The sequence below is a fragment of the Dendrobium catenatum genome, unplaced genomic scaffold (assembly GCF_001605985.2).
Source record: "Dendrobium catenatum unplaced genomic scaffold, ASM160598v2 fragScaff_scaffold_1592, whole genome shotgun sequence".
NCBI lineage: Eukaryota > Viridiplantae > Streptophyta > Magnoliopsida > Asparagales > Orchidaceae > Dendrobium > Dendrobium catenatum.
This window is the reverse complement of record NW_021320054.1, coordinates 61,415-68,428: the sequence shown is the minus strand read 5'-3', so window position 1 is coordinate 68,428 and position 7,014 is coordinate 61,415. Positions and strand designations below refer to the sequence as shown.

General features: G+C 31.7%; 1 long non-coding RNA gene across 2 annotated transcripts; it reads left to right on the top strand.

Annotated features, from left to right (window-relative positions):
• Nucleotides 1–397: 397 nt before the first annotated feature.
• On the top strand, nucleotides 398–5,879 carry LOC110098191. Of its 2 annotated transcripts, none has more exons than XR_002303316.2 (2): nucleotides 398–2,013; nucleotides 5,402–5,879. It is a non-coding gene; the product is annotated as an uncharacterized LOC110098191 (long non-coding RNA). The 2 variants fall into 2 exon arrangements; XR_002303315.2 differs by having other exon boundaries at nucleotides 398–2,044.
• The last annotated feature ends 1,135 nt before the right edge of the window (nucleotides 5,880–7,014 follow it).

The window sequence follows — 7,014 nt, the reverse complement described above, 5'->3', positions numbered from 1 at the left end:
GTCAATTCGGGTCAACCCGTCGGGTTCGGGTCGAACCCGACCCGACCCGGATCTAAACGGCTCAACCCGAACCCGACCCATTTTTGCAAACGGGTCGGACATTTCAACCCGGATCTGACCCAGCCGGGTTGACCCGACCCAATCTGCGATCCGGTAGTGACGCACGCGGCACGCGTTTCGGCAGTGGAAGTAAATTTTAATGATATATTCCTCATATTGTGAAGTGTAAAATTCCATTATGTTCGAGTATGATTGATATAATTACTTGTTCTGAGTTCTGACTTAAAAATTAATTCCTCTTTTATGTCAAGTATAGTTTCATCTAATTTACTGAATTACTATGAGTTTCGCCAAGTTAAAAAATACTTATACTTATCTTCCTCTTTCAAAATTTTATGGCTCTGAATTTTCTTTAATAAAAAATGTTTTATTTTAAAAAATCTTTTAATGCTCAAAATAGTATTCAGAATTAGTTATCTAAAGAAAATTTTATGTATTGAATTGTTTAAATTAGAGTTCGCACACGCAATAATTTCTCTTAAATTCATCCTGATTGAGCTTGAATAAGAATCCAATATTGTTCATGATAAACTTGAAAGCAATATCTTGAAATTTTCGTTAGACTTATCCTGCTTGAAGACAAAAAAATTTCGTAGTTGTCTTGTTAAATTTAAATAATAAAAAAGGATAAAATACTGCAACTTGCTATTAGATTTATCTTGTTTAGAGTGGACTAAAAATCGAAATTATTCATCATTATCTTGTCCGACACGCGTGTCCGATTTTAATTTTAATTTTTTAAATTGCGACACTCCAATGCCATGTCGGACACGTGTTCGTGCCGTGTCCGACGCGTGTCCGTGCCCGACACTTGTCCGACACTGCATACTTAAGCGGAGTGTCGGTGCATCATAGTCTCTAATTAATTGTTTGAACTAGCAATGTATGAACATTTTCAATGAAGATTTATTTAATCTAAATGAGATTAATTGTAATGGGTTATGATCTTCGTTCATGTAGACTTTTGTGGCGAACTAATATTTTGCTGGAAATACTATGTACTATTTGTTGTGTATATATGTGCAGATTTTTCACCTCTTGTAAAATCTTACTCGAAAGATATGTTTGCATATCAATCTTTTGTTTTGCTTAACTATATTTGAGGCTATATAAATTCCCTTTCCTTTTGCAAATGATTGTGCATATTCTTGAGATTGTTTGTGCCTATTTATATGTTTAGTTGCTTCGATCGTCATATATGCTGGTTTTGAAATTTTAGTTGAAATAAAAATAGTGATGGATGAAGATTAGGAAACTATTATGCAAATGTATTCATTGAAGATTAGAGACTTTTTAAGTTAATTAACTATATTCATCGGCATGTCTTTATGTATTGGTGTTGTTTTGGGTCTTCAAATAGATATGAATCTCTATGCGTATTTTATCTGATTTAGGCATGTAATTAAATACATTGAGATTGATATGATCACAAACATTTTAAAATCACTTGATGATTTTATAAACTTCAGAATAGTGTAACATAGAGGGGATGCCATTTAATCCTTCGTACGTAGTTTATATGCATAGTTATACTCAAATATCATCACAAATTTCATTTGCACATCAATTAAAAAAAAATCAAGATATATTAACCTCTAACATATACTATCTTTTTTGTGTTTTAGTAGCCATGTGTTGAATATACATAAGCCTTTTTTTTATAATAAGTTTTGTTAGTGATCATCTCATTGTGTTTTTTGAATTCTAATTACAATTGAGATGATTGTATGCCTTTTAGTTTCTCAAACCATGTTTATGGACATACTTATTCTCATATAATATCTTGAATTTCATATGCATATGAATTTAAATATTAAAATACATGAAATTCTGACACCTACTTCTCTCTTCGCATTATTTGTGAGGTATATTTGGAGCTTTTGGAGCAATAGATGAAGGAGCCTATAAATACGAGTATTAGTCGTCTCCATTCATTCCGATGGTGTGCTACAGGTAGAACCACCGGGTCATAGCCCCCGGTGCTGTAAGTTCTCTTAAAACTTATAAGCTCTTATGAGCCTTTATAGTAGTACGATCCCCTACCCTTAGGTCCTTGTAGTAGTTTCTTTTTCTAGATTGCTTTTATTTATTATAGAATCCAAAACTCATTTAAACATGCGAGAATGTCTAAAGAGTTAATAACAATATGTTTCATCCTATACAACATCATTGACATTTAAGGACGAGTCTTAGAGAACATAGACTTAGGATGCATGTACCATTTAAGAGAGAAATACTAAACATAAAAAATTTAGTGACATCCCATCCTAGGATTAGTATGCATCATTAATCTAATCATAATCATAATCAATCAATAATTTAATACTCCAACAAAATCAGTGATAATCCAAACCAAATAAATAAAACTACTTCACTTTGATTAATCAAATCATAACTAATATACCTAATCACTAAAAGATGAAATTTGAACATAAACTTGAACTAAATCTAATTAATATATTAATCAACCATTAATTGAATATTAACCAAATAAAATTCACTAAAAAAGTAAAATTTAATTCAAGAGTTATAAAATAAATAAAAATGATAAAGAACAAATCTAGATCCAAAATATGCTAAAATGAAAGACTGTGAAACTTAAGTTCTAATTCATTAAACTCCCTATAATTAAGTCGCACACCTAATTCAAAGTACACTCAAAATTGGATAGAAAAAAATTAATAACCTAGATTTGGATTAAAATCATTAAAAAATAAAATTGATAATCAATTAATAATCAAAGTGAACAAAATAAAAGATAAACTAAAAGTTCAACACGACTCACAATATAATAATTGATCTAAAATTCAATCAAACTATAAACCAATTAATCAACTCTTAATCTTCAACCAATTAAATTAACTAAATTAGTTACTATTGGGTAACCCGGGCATACAAGTCTATTAAGTTAGCCACAAGGAGGGTGAAATAAACCTCATGGCCCCGATGAGCAACAAAGGTAGTAATAACTAAACACTAAAAAATAAACTTTTAAAATCAACTCTAAGACATTAATATTTAAACTTGAATTAAAGATTTCCTTTGACCTTCAACAAATTAAAAAAAAAAAAAAAAAAAAAAAAAAAAAAAAAAAAAAACTTTAACTAAATTACCCTATATAGGACATACCCAAACTATATAGCCTGCTACACCCACTTAGATTTATTTGCTTGGATCACTAACTCTAGCCTTAGGCTAGGCTGTTGGTGTGTTTTGCTGTGATGCGGGTACCTTATTTGGAGGGTATTCTTGGTGTGTTTATTTATTTTATGTATTATGAATTTTATGCATGCATCTTTATACACCTTGCTTCATAGTGCACCCTGTCTACATACATGCATCATATCATTATTGCTCAAGTGAAAATGCCATGATATAATGTATCTAAGATGCTTGTAAAAGGAGGCTCGAAAGTAAAATGTACTTAGGTGCACATGTATGTGCAAAGAGTCAAATGTAAATGTAAGATGTCAAGAATTGTATACATTTAAAAGTATTTGCTTAGATACATATATAGGGTTCCAAAAGATAATTCCCTCTCTTTTGGATGATATTCCTTTTTAGAATCATATAAAAAAATTTATAGCTAGAAGATGATAAGCAAATACATTTAAATTTACATGTCTTATAGGTGTAGAAACTAAGTTTGTTGAGGTGGAGCCTGGTCACCTTACTTTTTTGCAGACCCTAGGTTATATGTATGTTCTAAATAAATGAATAAAAATATTTTTTATTTATGCATTCATTTCATGCACCATACAAGGCGATATGTAGATACATTTACATACTTTAATCAAAATCCTTCTCCAAACACCCTATACTACTCCTTAACAATACAAGGAGTATTACTAATATAGACCTTTCATTAGTTAATCAGACGATACTTTTGAATATTTAATAATCTTTATAAAACATATAACAAATTAGTTCTCATACATCTCATCAAACGGATGCAGCTAATAACTTTAAATTTTAACATAAAATACTTACAGAGCCATTACAAAAATTCAAAGTAATACATCACTAAGAAGTTTACCTATCTCAAGTTTAGGTTTCAAACAAAGATAAAAATTAACATAATATAATATAACATATAGAATACTTGACAATTTAATATGCTATGATCTTCTTATTTCTCTTTCCTGTAATAATAACCAGTAAGAAAATACTAGTGAGCTATGAGAATCAAAAAGTTATGCAACTTAAAAAAAAAATTTAACTTGTATGATAAAAAATTCAGATCATTAAAAACATAAATAAAAGTTAAATTACTAGAGAAAATTTTATAAAAATCTCATCTAACATTAATCTTTATTTTCTCTTAAATGAATACTGAATATCAATTTTACTCATTAAAAGATTTGACTACTCTTTCATAAACATATTCAATGAAGCTCAGATAAACATGACATTATCGTCATTGAATTATATAGAGGTCTCTTTTGTCTCTTTAGGGGTCCTTTTTGCCCTACCTGCTATGCATGTCTCATTTCTTTGGGGTCCATTTTGCCTCACTTACAATGTAGTCTCATGTTTGAAAACATTTTTGTCCCAACTACACTTGTAAGTCATATATCATTTTATAGCCAAACTTTACTTTTAAATTGATATTCACTAAACTCTTTAGTATGCGTAAGTCATACATAAATTGTTACATGTTTCATAATCATTTTTGTTCTAATATGTACACAATTAAAAAAAATGCATATCATATGCAAGAAAATTGATATATTTTCAAAACAGTATCAATTAGGACAACATTTAGAGTAATATACAAAATCTTATTTTACACTTACCTAAGGAAATTATGTAACTGGTCATTCATACTTGGAAACTTGAATGAAATATCATTTCTATACATTAAACTAGTTTAAGGACATTTCACTTTAATGTGTTCAAAATTAACCTTCATGATTATAATTGGAAGTCATTCTATTTGAATATGAATGCATTACTTACTTCCTTGGTGAGTGATCTCCTCCAATTCTCTATTTTGAATTCTTTTACGATTGTAAGTCACTTCGAAGATTTCTCTTTTCATATGACCAAATTAATCAAAGATATCATAAGATACAACATCTTTAAGAATTTTTACTACTAATTGAAAATCCACTCTAAGTATATTCCAAAATTACTTACCTTTATTTCATTTTTCCTAAAGTTTCTTCTTCCTTCTCCAGCCTGATCTTTTAATCTTCCTTCACTGTTTTCATAATAAATTTGTTAGCACACTTATTTCAACTACAATTTATCACATTGTTCCAATTTAATTACATCCAAATCTTAGCAAATCTTGCTACAATTAATTTCAAGTTTACTTACCTAAATTTGTATTTCACAGAATTTTCTCGAGCTAACAGTGCCGAACTCTGCTAAAGGAAACACTATCAAATTATGCTACAATCCTTTAGCCACTGTGCCGCTGATTGGAGACTTTCCACTGTGCAGAAATGCTCTGCTATATACTACCGATTCCAACTATAGAAAGTTCTGCATTCCTTCTCTGCTCTGTATACATAACTTCATTCTTATTATTTTCGGTTCCACTACTTCACGTGAATAACCCCACCAATAACTGCTTCTGTTTCACCATCATTACCTGTAATTTTTAGATATTATAACTCCTTAAGATAGAACCTCCTTATTTTGCATATATAGGATGATTGATTGTATTTAAGATGTTAGCTAGCAACTCGCTTCAAGAAAGCATAAGCCCAGATTGTATATCCCTCAGTATTTCTCTTTTCACTTCTGATAAATTCTGGATATGTCATTTCTCCTAGGATAATAAATTCAATCTTCGATCTTCTAAACTCAAATTTTTGGTCAAAATTTTCATACACTTGAAAAATCTAATTATTGTTAAAGATAAAGAGAAGAGTTTACCCTATTCAGAATAGAACTTAGGAACATTCTCTACGCACCAAATTAAGAAGGGAATAATACAATGTCCTTAATCGAGAGTTTTCTTAGGTCAAAACCTAAGATATAATTAACCACGGGGGCTTGTGCCCGTGGGGAATCAATCCTCACATCAAATAAATCTCATTCGAGATAATGTATCGAATGGGAAAAATCTCATGACTTTGATTATGTCATATATATATTATTACCCATCGAGGTGTGTGGGTGAAAACCTTTATCCTTCATGGTTAATCATATATGTGATCTCATCTGCTCTTCCATTAGCCTGCTTGCATAGAGCATAAAGGCCTATGACTGTTTTGTCCTACGGGATAGTGCGATCGTACCCTTTACATTATGTACCTCACATGTAGAATCCTTTTGGAGACCCACAAAGGTCTTGTAAGTCGATCCATGGGATCAATTGGGTATGGTGAGATCTAGTTCATGGAAATGGATTGAGTTGACCCCAGGTTTGGGTTGATTTGGGCTCAACCCAGGTAAAGCCATGGCTTAGGCTTGATAGGGGAGGTAGGTAGGCTCATGGTGAATCCGACCATGGATTGAATTGGCCAAGGGGTGGCTGAATACCCCAACATGGCTCGGGTTGACCAAGTTTTGGATACATTTGGGTTCATTTGGGTCAGAACCAGGTTAGGTCATGGGCTGGGCTTGGTGTAGAAGATGCATTGGGTCTAGGGGAACCCAATGCAAGTGCCAATTGGATCTGAATTAGTCTGGTATGAGTAATGGTCAAGTCAAAATGATTTTTTAGGCTTTGGGCTAGCTTAGAGGTTGATCCAAGTCAGCCCAAGAGCTGGGCTGACTAGGGTAGGTGCCTTTGGTTTAGGGTTATCTAATGGAAGTGTTGGTTAGTCTTGGTGAGGCCTAATTCCTAACCCAAAATGGTTTTGGGCACTTTGGGTTAGCCTAATTCCTAACCCAAGTTGACCCAAGGCTGGATCAACTAGGAAAGGTGTATTAGGCTAAAGGGAACCTAATGCCACCATGCGTGCTCTCCATACTTGTTGATTTCTCATATTTAATGTT